At 32.5% G+C, this 20,622-nt stretch overlaps 1 protein-coding gene across 4 annotated transcripts in view; it reads left to right on the top strand.

The window, feature by feature from the left end:
* Positions 1-1,439: 1,439 nt before the first annotated feature.
* LOC135838348 (GTP-binding protein Di-Ras1) overlaps positions 1,440-20,622 on the top strand; it is a 176,910-nt gene continuing 157,727 nt past the window's right edge. For 2 of the 4 annotated variants that reach the window (XM_065353932.1, XM_065353933.1), the window contains exon 1: positions 7,780-12,166. The gene's annotated coding sequence lies outside the window, so the exon portion shown is untranslated. Of the gene's footprint in view, positions 1,866-4,663; positions 4,713-7,777; positions 12,167-20,622 lie in introns of those variants that run through there. The other 2 variants (XM_065353934.1, XM_065353935.1) reach the window with 2 other exon arrangements.

The following is a 20,622-nucleotide window of genomic DNA, read 5'->3' as shown; positions in this document are numbered from 1 at the left end:
GCTTTTCTGATTTGGTTCATTGGTTGATCCGCGCTTAGCACCTTTCTTCACTCCATCACTTTCACTTTGCTGCTGCATGTTGTACCGTACCTATGTCCTAGTGTTGGACAATAGCCGCCTAGCCAGATAAACGAAGCTCGCAAAAAAAATTAGTTTCGAATCCGAATAAGTATCCAGATTTTAACAATTGTAACAGGTTCCTGAATTTTCTGTGCTTTTCATTCAAATTTCAGTTTTCCCTCAGAGCGGTGATAAAAAATGTCTCAAAAATAGTTTCATATTTCCAATTCCAAATGTCAACAATGCCAACATAAAAAAAATGTAAAAAAAAGCTTTGATCTTTTGTTTTCATACAGGGTGCCCAGAAATATCGAGTACCCCTAAAAAAGTTTTCTACTAAAATACTTTGGTTGGTCACAGTGAATGATAATAATGATAGCACATGATTGGTTGTTGGACTAGAGAGATAACATTCCACCAATCATATGCATCTATTTCACGTTGCCAACCTATATTTTTAATGAAAAACTTTCTTAGGGGTACTCGATATTTCTGGGCACCCTGTACCAAACCAACTCCGACCATGGTGTAATATTGTGTAATCTGTCTGGTTTCTGGTTACTCGCTTACATCTTACACCACTTCTTCCAAAATAGCCGTATTCAACATCGGATTTCGAATGCATCAGGATCATCAGGCCCGTCACACACTTGCGCTACGCTATGTTTTAAAACGTAGCGCAAAAAAAACGTAGCACATTTGGACAACACACTGTGGCTATACACCGCTACGCTACGTTCTGTTTTATCAGCGCTTTTGAATTGTGATAACAGAAACTTCCACTTTTCTCAGCTTACAAATTCAGTGTATAATTCATGATTTTAAACTTCTAGAGCAGTAAAATGATTTTAAAATATTGTTCAGTCTTTCTAGTCAACTCATCAACTGTCAAAATGCAATAACTCGCCGTATAATAATTGTTCTCTTCGTTTTCGTAATCTTATTACCCCAGGCACTTCACAATTATGATGAAATTTCAGCTTCATAGGAGCAAAAACCAAGTCTTGGAGCAATAAAACACTGTATCCGTACTTCTTCTAACGGATTGTGAAATTAATTACTCTCAAGAATTAATTATTTAGTTTATATATCTCCTGAAAAAGTCAAAAGTGCAACTGCATATCACGTTATCACTATTCCGACCAATCAGAGATCAGCTACGTTTTAAAACGTAGCGCAGTTTTGTAGATCATCTACAAAACTCGGCTATGTTTTCAAAACGTAGCGCATTCAAAACGTAGCGTAGCGTTAGTGTGTGGTCCTACATATACCTCAATGAAACTAACTTCGCTACGCTACGTTTTAAAACATAGCGTAGCGCAAGTGTGTGACGGGCCTCAGTCGGACAATCATACAGTACATCTGCATGATGCGCAGTGCGCAGTAGCGACGATGTGCGTTGAACCGATCGGTCGTTGTTCCTCGTGTTTGTGTGATTGTCTGCAAGCGTCTGCTCATGTGCTCAAGTTATTTTGATGTTCATTTTGAAATTTTTTATTCAGCTTCGTCGTTTTATGTCGTATTAAATGCAGTCATATTCAGTGCAAAACCGAAACGTATAGTAAATAAAAGTTACGTACATTTCTTATGAAAGTAACGCGGAAGTAATAAGCATTGTGTCGTAGTCGCCGCCATGTTACAAGATCGTCGCTCGTCTTCGAATTTCAACACTGGAGAACTTATTTTTTATCTTCGTCCTTCGTCGTTCGATTTTCTAGTTTTCGCGAATTTTTCATTGATTCATCGGAATTCTGGTTTTCTGGATCCTTCGACATATCAAATGCACCGTTTGTTCAAGGATAAAGGTACTTATGTCTGATTATAATTGCCAGTTTTTATTTTGTTGGTAGAATTTCAAATATCTAAAAGTAAGATTTCTGTTCAATGAATCAGGGCTTGCAAACCGAAACCAAAACCGAAACCGAAACCCCCAAAAACCGATTAAAATTGCTCAAAACCGAAACCAAAACTGAAACCAGGAGCGTTATTTTCCCACAACTAAAACCAAAACCGAAACCGGGAGCGTTTATTTCTCAAACTCAAAACCAAAACCGAGAGCGTAACCGATTGAAAACTGAATTGGTTTTGGTTTTGGAATTTTTCAGGTAATTAGCCTGCATTTTTAGTAAAATTAAAGTAAAAACTGATGCTAAAGGTGAAAAGGCCTGAAAAATAAAAAAGTTGACAAATTTGGCACTGCCAAAGTGCCGCTTTCTAGTCGCATACACAAAGTTTTTGAAAAAGTGATCACTTTCTTGGCCTTCTTCCCTCTAAAAAATGGAGAAAAAAGGAAAAAACCAAAACCAAAACCAAAACCGAAACCGATTCTTTTGAAATCAAACCGTTTCAGCAAAACCGGAACGAGAGAGATAATGTTTCAAAAAACCTAAACCAAAACCAAAACCGAAACCTTTACTTTTTCAAAAAACATAGAACCGAAACCAAAACCGAGAGCGATATCTATCCGGTTTTCAAGCCCTGCAATGAATCCCCTCATGTATGATATTATATGATGTGAAGAAGATGATGCGTTGATGCAATTAATACTTACCTATGATATGATTAGATGAAGGTACATGGACATGCTGCTTTTTAGTATTTATTATGCATACGAGTAGATATATGGCCGGATTGGCCGCAAATCATGAAAATTTGTTTTCATTTGTCAGTTCGGTTGGCAAAACCCATGCATCTTGATTCTTGACCATTTTTTTCCTAGGTTGGAAATAAAAACACCAAACATCGCTTTGGATTTGATGAGTAAAATACTTACATTTAATTATGATTTGATTTCGATTTTCGATGGTGGCTGAATTTTTGGTTGATATGTTCAGCAGTGTCGGCAACGTTCGCAGTTCGCACCCTACGAACACGAGTCGCAAACTTTTTGCGAGCTCGTCCGATTTTAGAGAACGCGAACGAGTTCGCATTATTGTTTACGCTCACAAAATCTGCGAACGTGAACTTTTTGCGAACGTTGCCAACACTGATGCTCAATGAACAGTGAGTGGCTTCTGGCTTGTGGTTTAGGTAACGAAGGTGACGTATTGAATGGTAATGATTAGAAGTATCGAAATATGTACTTAACTACTTTACTTATGCTCCTAACTGAGCTATAATGTAAGTTTGATACGTTCTCTTGTTCGAGATTGAGTGTTTTTCTGTACTGAAGAGGAAATTGTATTCTGATGTTGAATTACTCAAAACTATTTGTGAACCTGTGCTTATTGTGTTACTGTTATCTTGTTATTTCGGGTTGAAGGTTGAAATTGTGTTGCGTTGTAAAGTTTTAGGTGCTCATTAGTTTGTTGTTCATTTTTGATAAGTGTATAGGCGTAAAGGTCATCAAATATTCGTAAGATTCGTTATCAATAGGTAATAAAAATAATTACCTATGTCTATAATTACCAACAGAAAGAGAGGAAAACATCATTGAAACATTTTTAGTTTTACGTTCAATTTCATTTCAAATATCAGTTCATAGTCTTCTGAGCTATGTACGAAGTTCTATTTTTTCAGATTTGTATTCATGAGAGTAAAATTAAACTAAACCCAAATTTTCATCTCTCAAATAGGCCTACTTGTTTAATTAAATTAGCAAATTGTTTCGAAAAATTTAATCTATTTGAAGTACATAGGTAGATGGTAGATAGGCTACATTATTTTGGTTTAGATACTGAGCACAAATTCAAAAGTGATGAATTATTTTATCTGAGTGAGAAGCAATTGAGATCATAATTTTTGATGTTCGGGTATTTGACAGTTTCGAGATTTGTAATTTTGAGTAGGTACTTGATTGGGAATTGCGAGTGGGCGGAGTGGGAATAAGCTCAACGAATTACTTCATATGTGCTGAAGCTGAAGTTATTTCAGTTTTAAAATGAGTTTTCCAATTGTTTGGCAGGACGATTCACTATATCTTGAAGAAATTTTGTTTAGTGAGGATCTCCTCGCTGAAATTAATTGGTCATTGCCGTCATTGGTCGATTCAAGATTCTTGAGGAAAAATACTTACTGTTAGGTAGCCTTTTCCAATCAGCTTCGTGTACTTATTGTCAAAATCGGAGATTTGAGGGTCTAATACATTTTGACATGTAGGTAGGTACATAATTATGTACATATTGTGCACTTCTCATTTTTATTTAAATTTTTCAATTTCCTACATCAATGTAATACCAATATTCTATCGATACGTTCGATTAAATGCTGAAGAGGATGAGAGATGCACAAGATAAGTAGTTGAAGAAGTGCACACGTTACTGTTTTAGACTTTTAGTCACGTTCACCATTGTACATATTTGACCATTGACCAGTTGCTCTAGTGGGTCTTGGAACTTCAACTTTATTCATTCTTCATCGGTCGTCGCGTTAGTTCGGTTGGTTTTCTTGCTCGAATATCCCGAATTCTAGTAATTTTATCGTTACAGTGTGCTGCTCGACTCTATGCTGGTGGCTTAATATTCTGAATTTTTTTATTAGTGTAACTCAATAATTATCTGTTTTTTTAAATTACGTTTTTTGTTTAAATTTATTTGTGACCGTAATGTTGACGGATTTATTTTTTCATTTCTGTGATTGTTATTCTTTGTTTTAAATTTTTTAGGTGTTCTTTGATGTATCTATTCAGTGATTTCCAAGGTGTCCTAAGCTGGGTGAGTCGATCTGAGATCGTATAACATTCATAAATGGGAAGTTAATTGTTTTGAGTTGGTATCGGGAGCAGAAATAACAATAGGTAATACTTTAGTAGGTATATGAATAATTGAATATGGGTAGTAAGTATACCTACTTGGTATTGCATGTGTATTTAATTTACTTAATTGTTATATGATGCGGATGGTTAGGCATAAAAGCTAAGAAACAGATACTCATAATTACTAAGGTTTTGCAGAATATCAATTTGCTTACGTCAAAGTTTGTGTAATGGAATCATATATGTATTGTGAGATAATGGATATCTGTTATCTATTGGATTCAGTTTATCAGAAGTTTTTTTTTTTACAAGTTTTTGGTCCAAAGTGTAGAGTTTATCTCTACCTATAAGCTTCAAACTATCCCGGACATAGGTAAGTAAATAAAATGTTTGAACAATTTACAGAAGACAAAAAATGAATTAGAATAAGGTACCTAGTCCAGCAATTCTTTTACTAATTTGCAAGACTGCGTAGAATTTGAATTCAATGATAACTGACTATTGAATTTGAGCTTTTTTTTCAGCTGTAGAACATTTTGTTTAGGTCTGTTTATCTCTTGTATGTAGGTAGGTACATACGAGGGAATAGCGAAAATTTTAGGTCCAGTAATGAATGATTAACATGTTCAAAAATGATACTATCACTACAGTGCGATTATATTGGTGTTGTTGAGAGAATTTCTGAAGTTGAATGGCTGATGAAGTGATGATATAGGTAACCTTATATGGGTTGACGACGACAATGATGAATTTATTATGGTTGAATTATTTATACGGTATGTTCTTGAGAAAGTTTTTGAACTTGAAATTGCCGGTGATATGGGCTGATGACTACGATGACATAATGGTTGAATTTTGAATTATTGACAAAGTGGTAACAATCAAACTTGGATAAGTTGAATTGATATTAATTTGTGTTGATGTTTCTGTTGGATAACAATCTGGTGATGACAACGGGTGAGTAAGCGACATAAATGCATCCAGAACTTTTTGAAGTTTATTTTTTAAAACATGTTTTGCTGATGAGGAGGTGGGTGATATGCGTTGATTTTTTCGAATGAATTATAAAATTCGTATTGATGGTGGAAAAAGTTGAATTCATATGCAAAGTCGCGTCGTTTCTGATGGAACTACTTAGTTGAAATTATTGTTTGAGGTTCAATGGTGGAATCTGAAATTGAAATTTCAGATTGCCGTGTAAATGATTAAATTATTTACTTACCTGATTCATTTAGGTACCTACCTATTTATTTTAGAAAGTAATATAATTTTGCGCACCTTATACTTACCTAGTACCTACATTCATATTTAGTTACTCAAATGAGACTCGATCATATATCGGTACTTCGTTGTACAAACGAGCTGGAAAAAATCAACCAATACAAGTTACAACGTTGATAGTGCAGTGCAATAATTACCTACTACACAAAAATACTTTGAAAAATGGGTGGTTTCATACTGTATTTGTATTGAAAAAAATCGATCAATACATGAATGTGTTTATTATAATCATTAATTATTCTGAATAAATTACATGATCCTACAAATTTATCACATAAGCAGTTCGGAGAAAATTAGCTAACTTTTCACTTCATATCAATGAAATGTGTAGGTAGGTATAGGTAAATCAAAATGAATCGTACAAATTGATCAATGAAAAAAAAATCATTTGAATCTATCAATTACCTACCTATCTGATATAACTCCCGCAAACATTCATCCATTTTAAATAAAAGCTTCAAGCACATATATAGCCACAAATTACCTAAATCGATTTTTTGAGTAGAATTAAGATGATTATAAAGTTGAATCATTTTTTTGTTTCAAAAATGATTCAAAATTTGCAAAAGGGGTGGGATGTTTCTTAGAAGATCATGCATCACTATATTAATACATTGTGTAATGAATGGCTCATATTGTGAAAGAAAATGTCTTACAGATTGAATTAGCTTTAAAGAGGTACCTATGAGCTCTTACGTATTATCAGTGTTTGCCCTTTGACGAATTACCTAATAGTCGAGTTGAAAAATCATAACTGCAATACTACTTACCTACAATAATGAATATTGAAAATTAAATTTGACACAATGAATGAGATCTATAGTTTCAAAATCACTTCCAATAATTATAATAATAAACCACATTGAAACATAATATTCAGTTGGATTGGTTCTGAAATGGATAATACAAACAAAGTTAGTGATGTGACAACCTGGTATTGATACCTACTTTGAAATTACGTAGATATCATAATATTATATTGACAGGTATCCTAATGCTTGAAAAAGTTGGAAGTTTTTACTAAAAAAAAAGTCGAAAAATAGAAGAATACTTACTGTTCTAATTTAGTATTCCTTTCTTCATTGTCGAAGAAACAATGGGCTGCAGAAACATAAGCACAAACTTTGGAATATTATAGTTTATTATTAACAGGGTTGCAAAAGATTCGAATCCGTTCTTGGATCCGAAAAAATGTATTCCAATCCGAAAAGCCGAAGCAGATTTGCGAAAATGATTCGAATCTTTTTAATGGATTCGTTTTGTTAACGAACGAATCCATCAATTTTCAATTTTCTCGTGTTATATCACATTTTCGGGATATTTTAACACGTTATATCATTGAAAATGGCTGAATTGGTGTATTATAATTATTTAAATAATCAAAATAAACCGTTATTTATCGAAAAAAAAATCCGGATTTGTGGATTCAAATCTACAAAATCTTTGGGATATCCGATATTTCATCGAATGGTATGGAAATGTACAAGTAATCATTGAAAATTTGAAAATGACTAAAATTGAGATCTGATAATTTAATTTGAATACCTAATCATACTTGTAAAACCATTTTTTATTGAAAAAATCTGGATTCTTGATTTGAATCCGGATTCGAATCAAGAATCCACCCAATTAGGTATTCGAATCCACAGATTAGACCTAATTATTCGAATCCAAAAAACAGAAGTGATTCGAGGATTCAGATTCGAATCCATTTTTTACTGATTCGTTGCAACCCTGATTCTGATTTAGCCTCTCATAGTCTTCTGTCTGGCTATGTAAGGTCATCTGTCTAATTTATAATTAGATTCATTGATTTTTGAAGACGACGTCCTCGCTGAACCTAAAGAGATAGAAGAAAAAGACGTGGAATCAATTGAATAGGTGAGAACAAAAAGGGTCCAAGTCACATTTATTTTTCGGAATTTTTTTTTTTCACGGATACGGGGCTTTCAAAGTACAGCGGATCGACTGGTGATGTCCGATTTCCGCAAAACTGCCGGGAAAGTGGTATTTGGGTACAGAAAAGAGCCGGATCCGCATTGATGACTTTTTTGTTAAATTTTTTGAATTCCTTGAAAAATAAGTAACATTTTCTGGGAGACCATTTTTTGAAATTTAAGTTTATCTCTGTACTGAAAAAAGAAGAAAAATTAACAACTTCGGCAAAAAGTCTCATATCGCAAGGGGTTTTTGGTCAATTTAAAGGAGATAGCAGTCTAAGTGATGTACTTAGGTGTAGAATCAAGCCCCATTCGTGCCCGAGCAATTTTAAGAGAAATTTTGGCGATTGAGTGCATAAAGGGTCTAAGGCCCATTTGTTTAGGCAGCAACAGCGCCGGCGAACGTGAATATTTTTTTTTTCTAAACACTTGGGGTCCTCTTTCAATGACCTTAAGTATGTTTACCAAAAAATTTTGATTTTCAAATGAATCAGTTTTTTGTTATTCCTGAAAAATACGAAAATGGACTTAGCCCCTTTCTGTTCTCACCGATTCAATTAAGGAGGCCTATATATTATATTTTAATCATAGAATTTCTCCGACTGGGAAAGATTTCATTTTTCAATAAAAATAAAATTTAGTAATGAATAATGTAGCAAGAAAAGAAACAAGTAGGTATGAAGCCAATAAAGCTTTAAAAATGAAATAAATTTAAAAAAATGAGTTATGGCCCTCTGCACATTTTTTCATCTTCGACTTCAAAAAAAATGACCTCGACAAAAACAAACAATAACTTTAACAAAAACAACCATGCAATCAAAAATAACGAAACTTTAGAATAATTATTAAAAACAGTCCATGGACGTTAAATTTAAAAGTTCATATTTACCAAAACCAAAAAATTTAATGCACCACAAACCACTGGGAGATTTCCAAAATAGCCTAATTTACGAAGAATAGTGTTAGTATAAGTAGATATCTATACACAAAAGGACATAATTGACTGTAATGAAATCTGCGATGCTAAATTTGTACTTATCGACTTGGGAAAGCAAATGTAGACTTGATTAATGTGATGATTATAAAATTGCATCAAATGTGAAAGAATGCAATGTGCAGCGGTGTCCATAGTTGATACCAAATCTACATATATTCTGTTTGAATTCGAGAGAAAAAGGGAAAAATCAGCTTACCAAATCCTATGGAACTCGTGCTCCGTGTTAATTGTATAATCTGTGGCTGACAGCTGTTTCACGCTTAAAAAAAGAACCGAAATTGAAATTATATACATATATGAAGTGCATGCCCATGCACTTCTATCCACAATTAAAATATTAAAATGTACATCGAATAACTTTGTAGATTGACTTGGAACTTGAGACTGTTCATTCCATAATATTGATTTTGGACCTATTTCGTCATTTCTTATTCTCCTCTACCTCTTCACATTGACCTCTGATGCTAATTACGCTGCTTAACAAAATAAGTCAACATACGAGTCGAATTTTAAATTCTTATCAGCGAATACCAAGTATTGTTTAGTCATTTTATACGTAGAAACTGTTATTCTTGAAAGACTATTGCTTTTTCAAAGCTGAAATAATGTTTAAAGCTTAATTTATTAGTTGAATAAATGTGCACAATGCTCATAAATTTTTCTAAAAAAATTTATAAAATAAATTGAATAATTTTGCGTTTGAAAATTGATAAATTTCGATTTATGTAACAAAAATTGTAGTTCGCAGCTTTCATAATGAGTGAAATTTTTAGCGGTTGTTGAATGATGAAAAAATAAATAAATAAATAGGCCTTAATAAAAAGAAAAAGAAACAAAAACCAAAGACATGAAAAATTTTCAAATTTCAAGAAATCATGGAATAATGTTTTTTTTTTTGAAGAAGCCATGTTGTACATATTCAATGCACTAGAAATCCACAAGAAAATGAACATGGAGAGTATTCAGAGAATTATTGCCTACTCCCTTATATCATCACCAAAGTATCATTTTTCGTTAACCTCTGGAAAATGATATTCATCATGCATCATTTATGCTCGTTCCTGAACTTGATACCTAACCAGCTTTTCGTCCATGATCAATTTATAAATGTTATTTTGTCATTGCATTTATCACACGTTTATACATTATTGTATGCTGTTATTCATTCCGGCTGAAGCAAGAATATGCATCTGTTGACGATTTTGAAAAAGTTTTGACAATGGATGTGCTTTATCAGAGAAGAAAAATGGTATCTCCAGTTTCTATTGAAAAACTGACAAAAAAAGTCAGCCGTGACCGAATTTATGATGTTGGCGATTACGTTGTTTATGAAGAAATTGCATCCCATCAAGAATTTACCGATTTGAATATTCACATTTTATTCAGACAAGTCCAAGAAAAGCAGTTCTATTCTATTTACCAGTTTTGATGGAGTAGCTCATGTCAGTTGCAAAATGATCCAGTCATGTTGAAAAAAAAAACCAGAATGTGATTAGATGAAAATTGAAGAAATAACCAATTTTAACTCCAAAATAATGAAGTCATGTCAAACAAAGACAAGTTAATACAATAGCTGTGAAGAAAAATTTATGTGATGATAAACCTGAAATCGCTGAAGAAAAATGTGATGAGGTGAAAATTGAAGAAATATCAAATATCAACTCCAAAATAATGAAGACATGTTGAACGAAGAAATACTGATGTAATGAAAAAACATGGCAGAAGAAAAATTTATGTACTAAAATACGACGAGACACGAAAATTGAAGAAAAGAAAACGAAGACGTCGAAAAAAAGAACCAACGAAAACATAGAAATAAAAGAACAAAAACTGGCCAAAAAGGAAGAAAAAGTGAAAATGTAAAAAAAAAACAATAAAAAGAAAAAAGAAATAAAAATAATGAAAAAACGAAAAAAAGTGAAAAAAATAGAAAAATTAAAATTAACAAAAGAAGAATTGAAATGGAAAAAAAAGAAACAGAAAATAACAAAATGAATAAGAAGCCGCCAAGTTTCATTTATTATGTTTGCTGTGATTAAAAAAAGATCTATTTTTCTTTCTCAATAAGTCTGATTTTGCTCAACTTGGTTTTGAATAATAGCCTAGCTGTATTTATTTTTTGCTCAATTATCTGGATCTTAGGTATTGATCGAGTGTTGCCAATTAATCGTCATGAAATCGCTTCAGATGTCTTTATTTCCAGCTTTTCATCACCTGATATTTGAAGCAAGAGATGATGTGTGAAGAGGAGAGAGGACGAAATTTTATCTATTGGGAAAAAAATGCATAAAAATACCTAAATTGTAAAATGAAATGAAATTAAAATAAAAATAAAAATAATATGGAAGAGGGGCATTTCTTTTGTGTTCCCTAGTCGAATTTCGAACTAAAAAGACTCACGATCAGTTGTAAATTTTTCTCATAGCTACAATGTAGTATGTCTCCCTACTTCGAACATTTTACGAAAATTTCACAAATTTAATGATCAGAGAAATTCAATTTAAATGTCAAGTAGAACATTTTAGGATTCGCAGAGCTCTTTCGTAGATTTGGATTCAAGTGCTTGCCTATCTTTTTTACTTAATTTTAAATGTAGGATAAAAAATACGAAAAAAATAAAGCTTCAGATTATCACATCGTCATTTTTTTTTGTTATGGGGTTGAAAAATTACCACCATTACTATTACACTGATGAGTGATGAGCTTCTAAAATACTTTCACCAAATCACCAATAATGCAACATTTTTGAAGAGAAATTTGTCGATTGAAATCGGTCAACACTGCCTAACTTTTTCTCTTATTAGAAGAAAAATGACAAAAATTTTCAAACAATTCGTATCGCTGTCATCGTTTACAAAAAACAATAATTATTTGAACGTTTTTTGGCGGCTGCGTTTCACTTTTGAAGCTCATACGATATCCTGATACCGATGCTGCCTCATCATTTCTACACTTTGAAAAGCTATAAATTTCGAGCGGTGCGCATGTACGTGGACGTTTTTGTGATATATGGTCGTTTCGCTGATTTCCTCCTTTCTTGCTGAGACTTTGAACGTAACTCCGGCAGTGTTTTCCTTCGTTTCTTCTTAGCACTGCATATCGTAGCTTAGTTCATTGGACTTGGCTAATTATACGTGATTTTTTTATCGCGATTGTTTTCTCAATTCCGGCGGCATCATCGTCGATGTAGTGAAGGTAAGATATACGATTTTTTTTTCAATTTCCAGCAAAATTTCGCCCCATTTTTGTTGTTTTTTTTTACCGCTGTTATTATTTTATCTGACAGGATTTCAAGTTTTTTAATTTAATATTTTCACGATATGTTGATTAAATTCGCTTCTTCGTAAAGGTAAAAAATTGCAAGTAAAATTTTACCAAATATTATTACTACGTGTATGAACTAAACGCACACGTTGAAAATTGAGGAAATATGCTTTGATTTATGATGGTAGGTACGTTGAATCGTATGAAAGAAAATATACCGGTTTGATGGTGCCGGAAAAATTACCGGTAATTTATATTTACGAGTTGGTTGAAATTTCATTCGTTATATAATCGAATTTTCGCTCATTTTTTTCTCTCATATCGATGTACCTACGTAAGGTTGGAAACTCTCGCTTTCTTTCGTGAAATTCAACCATGCTACGTGGTAAGTAATTGAAAATGCTTTTTTTGTTTAGCTCATTTGAAATTTAAAGCAGCTAACAAATTTTACATTAGTCAGTTCATTTACCAAGTGCAGTTTATCTAACGTCGAGTTTTTTTGAATTTAAAAATGACCAGAATTTCGTATTCTCTGTGGCGTTTTAACGAAATTACCTTAGCGAAAGAGAGATACCGGCTGTGTTTTGTGAAATATATAGTATAACAAATTATAGTCGTTCCATTTTTTTGGAGAAAAAAGCTCATTTTTAACAAAACTAGGTACTCGAGAATTGAAACTTGTAATTTATGTTTTTAGTATGGATTATTGTACCAACGCTCTTATTTTTTGACGTTTATTTCAAAAGATAGGTAGGTATACTCGAAAAATGAGGAGATGTGCTTTTTTTTAATCGAAAAAAAAAATTAAATTTGAACTCTCGACGATTATCTTAGCCGTTTCGGAGTAGGTATATATTTTAGAGACTATAATTCGAGTTAATTTTCTTCTCGAGAATGAAAACAATTAGAAAAGAGAGACGTTGATAAGATCTCTATTCATTGTGGAAGTTTCCAAGATCAGATTATTAACTACTCTTTATTTTCTTAAATTGTTCGATAACGTTTTAATAATGTTATCCCGCTTCAATAATTTTTTTTTGAAAGTATTCTGATTCTTTTTTTTTCTTCGCGGTGTTTATAGCATTTTTTTTTTCATTTTCGTTTTTAATAAAAAATTCTCATTTTAGAGTAAAAAACAGGTAGAAGTCTTTCTTGATTACTTTGTTACCTAGAATTTAATAAAAGTTATTCAACCAGAAGATGGTGAAACAAAAATAGGCCCGTTTCCTTGTAATGTGACTGACTCGAAATTTATTGCTTCTACATGTTTGGTACGAAGTTGGTGGATTATTGAAAGTATAGGGTAGACTCTCGAACAAGTATGGGACAGGATGTAGTTTATTATTTATTCCTACGAGTGGTTTAAAGGATCCTTGTTTTTGTAGTGTGGAATTTTTTTTCAAATATTCAAAATTATGGTGAAAGAAATACCATATATATATATGTAGGTGAAAATTGAAAATAGAAAGGTTGTGCGAATAGTGGATTAATTTTTATTTGAAGATGTACTTACATATACCTACATTGGCTACATTGTGATGTGGAATGTATCATTTTTGGAATCAGTATAGAATTTGCGAAATGCTATGAATGCTTTGTTGTGTTGTGTTCTTTTCTATGCAAGGTTTAAATCCGGCAAATTTGAATTAGCTATTCTTAAAACATCATTGCGAATTTCATATTCGTTTTCTTATCCAGGCACTTTCCCCTGTGTATTTTCTGAGGGGTCCTTAACGTGGTAAAGTGATGGAAATGCTTATTCGGTGATATTCAGTGTAGTGTACCTACTTAGTACAATGTAATAAAATAAGGCATTTACCATGTTCAGAACCAACGCGGAATTCGTCAAGTGTTACGTATAGGTACAGGGTACTAGTAATCTAATAATTAAAATCTTCTGGCACTGTATTTATGCAATTTTGAGAACTTGGGCTCTTCTTGAAAGTTTGCTTTCGGTTCCATTTTCATTTCTACCCCGTTAGAAATTTTTCTCAGTGACATTATTAAAGGATTTAGTTACCACTTCCAAACCACCCAGCAAAGACAGTAGAAAATTTTTCGATATTGAGCATTTCTTTCTAATGTCACGAGAGCGCGCTATTTTTGAAATTAATTAATTTAAAAAAGCCAAAAAAACAAGTAAAATTTTATATTTTCAAGATTGTAATTTTGATTAAATCGAATGTGTTTAAGTTTTGATCATTTTAATTAACACCAAAATTTAGTAAAATGACGACGTTTAGCGAGATTTTATTCAAGTTCGTCACATGTTTTGCTTGTGAAATTACACTTCTCATCTGGGTACATATGTTTGTTTTTCTCATTTAATCTAATTTATTGAAATGAATAATCAGAAAAAAATGGTGTAAGGTCAAGTATGTGATTGAAATTAAACTTAAATTTCATTATAAAAAGTTGAGTGGGTAAAAATGAGGACTTCCTCTTTGTATTTATTTGCTTCAAAAATATACGAGTACTTAGGTAAATCAATAAAAAATAATAAATTGTGATAATATTTCTCCAGAATAGACAAATTTGTAATTATTTTTATGACATGGTTTTGTGATCGAGGTTTCTCCTTCGGTAGGTTCCGTGATTTTTCTGGATTGTCTCCAGGCTGTCTACCGGCACGAAAGCTAGAAAAGAGTATAGAAATTTCTTCAGAAAGCATGAAGATTTCTAAAAAATTAGTGTCATGATCAAAACTGTCTTTATTTTCAATTTTTATTCAATTTCCTCTATTTTGTACTTCTTGAATTATAAATTTTCAAAAACTCTTGAATTTTCTAGAAAACCAAATCCTTTAAAATCAAATTTGAAAAATTCAAGTCCAAGAACCGATTTTCATGTTGAAATAAATGAGTAATGTTTTTATATTCAATTGATTTTCGGCCAGTAGGTGTATAAGCTGAAACTTGAAGAAGAATGGGGGAGGGGGTCAAAAACTTACGAGGATGAATCTTAAAATCTATATTGTTTTCGTCTTGAGGAAAAATTTTGCAATTAAGGTAACAAAGATGTATACCCAAGTACGTATATTTTGTAACTTCAAAACTTGAAAATTCGTCAAGAATGGAAACAAAATCAGTTTGAAGAAGAGTTATTAGGACGTTTTTTCCAAAATTGTGTTTTTTACTTTTATAATTTTATGGCATAAAATCTGAGAAAATTACGAGAAATTTCGCAATTTTAATAATGAATGTTGCATCTTTTTTACAATTTTAGCAACCAACTTTAAAATAAAAATTTTTCAAATTCAACTGTTGGTTGCTAAAGTTGTAAAATGATGTGCAATTCATCCAAAATTGCGAATCTTTCCTCTTTTGTTTTCTCGAATTCTTCGCCATAATAATGTGTAATACAACAGAAAAAACCTTTAAGAACTTACACGTTTTCTTTTGCCTTTCCTTAGGCCACTTGTTTTTTTTCCTAATTTTCTGGAAAATAATTGTTCAAAAACAATGAGGTATGTAGTTTCGAAAAATCGTTGGCAAGGAAAAAAAAATGAAAATTTCGTAGGTCGCTAATCAGAATTTTTTTTAATTCTAAAAAACACTCCACAAAGATACGAACCCGGTTAGAGGTTGCGTGATATTTTTCGACAATTCGCAGTTGACAGTCCCAATAGATAGCGCTGCTACGCGCTGCTACGAGCAATGAAACTAGGATAACATTTTTCATTACATGTATTCTTATGGGAGATTTGCGATTTTCAAAAATTAATTAAAAATCGTGTAATTATTGTAGGAGTGTAATTTTTACATCAAATGAATGTTTAATTCTTCTACTTTTTGAGAAAATTGATTACAATTTCTTAAACATTGTTTTTCTTGTGAAAAAATTGCTTTGCACTTCCTATGTTTTTCAGCATTTCAGGATACAATAAACAATGCAAATACGTTGTAAATGCGGTGCAATTTTTTTGCAAGAAAAACCATGTTTAAGAGATTGTAATAAATTTTCTCAAAAAGTAGAAGAATTAAACATTCATTTGAAGTAAAAATTACACTCCTACGATAATTACACGATTTTTAATTAATTTTTGAAAATCGCAAATCTCCCATAAGAATACATGTAACGAAAAATTATATCCTAGTTTCGTTGTAGTTCTGTTTCGACCGCTAGATGGCGACTACTTTGCTGTCAAGTGCGAATTTTCTCGTTCTTTAGAATAAAATGACGAAAGGGGAGGGGAGGAGAGGGGGTAGAGAGATGGCAACCTTAAACAGTTGAAGATTTCAAATCATCATTCATCGTTTGCACTATGATGAGATGTTGCTTCTTAATATGATTCTAGATGACATTTTTTCCAAGTTTCGCTCTGATTAAGCTCCTTTTGATTTTTCATTTTAAAATACACAAAATACCTACGTATCTGTGCACGAGAATTTCTTTGGTTCGGTGATAATGGTTACCGTATACGATGGTTATTTGCTCGAAACGCTCCGATACGTTTAAACATACTGTAACTAATTCCTGAGGGTTGCTACCTATAATATAGGTTTTGGAAAGATGGAAAAAGTAGTATTAAATGATGTAAAATGTCAACCAAACTAAGACAGAAAAATAAAAAGGGCGAAAAAATGATATATTATTTTACTAAGGAAAAAAAAACAAGGCCTTATCGCGTGTTTTCTTCGAGATTTTGTCATTATCTATTATTGTGTCGTTATTGGGATTTCGTTACAGTTTTCGGGGAATGTAGCAACGTGTGCACGATGATGGTAAGGGGCAACGTCATATCCAATAAAAAAAACACAAACCTTGTAGAACGAGAATGAAAAATGCTTTGAAGTTTGACTAAATGAACCCTTCAGTTAATAGCTTTCGAGTATATTGAAAATGTACCCGGATGACGATTAAATATCTCGAGTTGCCGAACAAAAGCAGAAACCTGCGAAATTATAACTAATTAAAAACGTAGCAATGAAAACAGAGAAGAAGCAACAAAGCTATAGTGGAAAGTGGAAACGTAGTATATGTAAAGTGTATAGGTAAGGTAGGTAAGTAAGTGAGGATTTCATATAGAAGGCAGTTGTTGTCGGTGCAGGTGAAATATGAAAACGATGCGATTTTCGCGAGAAAAACGTGCTTTATCTTTGCTCGTATTGTTTTTAGGAGTAGGTTTCTCAAGCTACAGAAGACTCGGCACATTCTAAAGATTGTACGAGCATTAATTTTCATATATTCAAAATTTCAACGGCAACAGCGAGAGATTCGGTTAGGATGTGTGGCATGCTTCATATACTACTTAGGTATACGGATAGTTTGCTGTTAATGTAGGTAGGTATCCTATCTACCTTTCTGCCTTCGAGCAACGAATAGTGTAATACATACGCACGTTATAGTGAATTAAAACATTTTCATTTTGGTGATAAGTTCGAGAAACAATGCTGTTTAAAATGGCGCGATGCCTTGTTTTAAACGATTCTTTAATACGCGAAATTTCCATAACACCCGATTAATAACAAGCTTTAACGAATGACGAAGTGTTTATATATCATTGCTAAAGATTTTCCTACGTGTTGGGTGTTGGGTGTTGTCGGCGCTGTAGCAGTAAAAATAACGACTAATTAAAGCTAAAATTTCATCTAGCAAATGACTCAATTACATCGCCGACTAGATGCCATCGTCGTCGTTCCGTTGTTCTGATTAATTTATTCGCGAAATTATCCTAAAACCTATATAAGAAATGGTGTATCGTTGATTACGAAGGCGTTAATCTTAACTTGTTGTAGGTACAACGTATATTATGAAATTTAAATTAACGAATTCCTAAGGTTTTTCTTATAATTTCTAGCATTTTTTTTGTATGTGTTGGTTGAAATGTAAGGGCTGAGAAGAGCAGAAAAAAGGCCACGATGGTGGTAATCTTGAAAAATATCTGTGAAAAGTATAATTATGAATGGGGCATTGTTCGAGGATTTATTTTAATTGGAATTCCATTCCGTTTTGTATTATAATGCCTGAATTGCTCCCACCTGCTTCGTATAGGTATTTCTTTTATTTTCACAGATTTTTGCATGATTTTAACTGTGCGATCATTTGGCTTAATTTTTCACACGGTTTTGCGGAGAAGTGCTGTGTGAATCTTCATCAATTTTACATTATACCTTCGAATCGTACATTTTTGTCATTTCCCTTGATGATCTTTGAACTCTCTTCAAAAGTCGCTTGATCTTGAATTATATGAAATTTGTTCATTTTGTAACCAGATTTTTTAAAAGAAAAGGCAAAAGAAGATTTTTGAGAAAAACGATTTTTTTTAAATGAAAAATTGGGTCAAAAAGCCAAAAAATTTTGTTTTTGTGTTTTATACCTACAAATATCAGATTTCCATCTGCTTGCGGAGTGTAAGTGACTCCCTCGTCCTCTAGGTGACACCATCCATCCAGTTTTTCAAATTTTGTAGTAGGTATTTTTAAATATCTTGAAAATGGGATTTTTTTGATTCCCAGTGTTTGAAGAGGCTTTTTGGTTTGACTGTATAATTTCAACTCAAATTCATGATTTATATGTATAGCGTGGCGGAAATTGGGCAAAAAATCAATGTTTTGAAAAAATGTTTAGAATAATACTTACCAAAATTTTAATTTTAATAAAAATATACTGCTCCTTGTGCTACAGAAAATTGGAACTTCAAGTCCATAAGGTATGTACCATCCCTATTCAAAGATATTCTTTTGGTAGAAATCAGAATACAAAAGCAAAATGAGTGAAAATCCTCCGACCACCTGTCGACTATTGGCAATTAATCTTATGTACTTCCACTCCACTTGGCTGGATTCGCCCTCTCCTATACAGTTTTCATGGATTTCGTTTCCTATAAAAAACTCCCACCTGTCGTCTATCGCAAAACAGACATTTATCTCCAAAAAAGTTTCAAGATGGAACATTCATCAAGATTTTGTTCATTGTTTAAAGGAAGTTTAAGAAAAGATAATTTTTTTAATCGGTACTCTGATGTGCACAAACTGATACCTTTTCCCGTACATTGGTATATTATTCTTAATATTTCATTTGAAAAAGCAGTTCGAAACAGTACACGTTGTTAACTTTGAAAAGTTCATTATTGAAAACTTGACTTACCTAGTTCAACTTCAGCTTCGGAGAAATTCTCCCTGTGGCATTTCTTCTTTGTAAATTTTTTTCTGCATAACTTAAAGATATAATCATTAAAATCCTTACATTTTAGAATATTCAATGAGGCTACTCAGTACTCATAAGTACTCTAATATTTAAATCAGCAACCTCAAAAATGTGATTATTGACTCTCACATCGATATTTTCAAAAATCTTAAATGTAGACTTTCTATGAGCTTAAAATGTAAGGTTGGTGGTAAAAATGATAGTGAAGACCAGACTTCAATTTCTCTTTCCCTAGTACCTATTTCAAACAATTGTCGTTAGATTCGATATTACTGTTGTTTCTAGCTTGACGCTTTGAAACACTGTACTCCTGGTGAATCACGTCGAAAGTGAGCCCAAAATGCCTGAAAAATTGAAATTTGAAGGTCAAATTCGCAAAGTTGTGGTACTTCAATAAAGACTTTTACTATTAGATGAAATATGACAGATCAATTCCACGTCAAATCGTACAAAAATTGCACGATGGTTGATCGATTTTTTTATCTTTTGCATGTATGTACTGTGTAGAGACCATCAAACAATGACGAATGGCGCGAACCGTAGGTCTTGGCAATTTTTTTTTTTAGAGAAACAATCATTTAAAATTTGAAAAAATGGCGTCGTTTGGATATTTTAACTATATGGCTGGCCCCGGTTCCAACTGCTGTAAGCAAAAAAACTTGTTTTTAAAATTTACTTACTCTACTGTCAATAATGGCCGGCTTGCATATAAACAGTTCACACATGCGATCAGCCAACATGCTCGTTTTTCGCGTACGCCTATACGTGCGCGCGCGTGGGGGGGGGGGTAGTTTTCGTCCGTGTTTAGCAACATGTATACCATTCGAAAACGGGGGCTTCCTCTAGATTTGCACACACAGGCATTCCATAAGTTCTCAACAGAAACTGGACTAAATGAATTTGTAAAAAAGCTGAATAAATAGAGCTTTTAGCTTTCAGCTAGCTTTACATCCCTGGTATCACATTGACTGTTATGATGACAAAATCAGTGTTACTACTTTTAAACCCCTAAAAATCGAACATGTATAGTTATGAAAAATAAAACAATATAATATTGCATGTAAGAAGCATTTTCTTAGCAACTATCAATTTTGTATCATAAACTTAAAAGTTATTTGCTCAATTTTTATTTTAAAATTTCAGTTTCTATGTTAAACCTTTGTCTTATTATCGTATGAAAAAATGTCACCCTACATTACAATAAATGACAAACTATTCGTGAGGTAATTCGTGATGTA

This window comes from Planococcus citri, chromosome 3 (genome assembly GCF_950023065.1).
Source record: "Planococcus citri chromosome 3, ihPlaCitr1.1, whole genome shotgun sequence".
Taxonomy (NCBI): Eukaryota; Metazoa; Arthropoda; class Insecta; order Hemiptera; family Pseudococcidae; genus Planococcus; species Planococcus citri.
The sequence above is the reverse complement of the archived record's forward strand: the minus strand, read 5'-3'. Positions and strand labels throughout refer to the sequence as shown.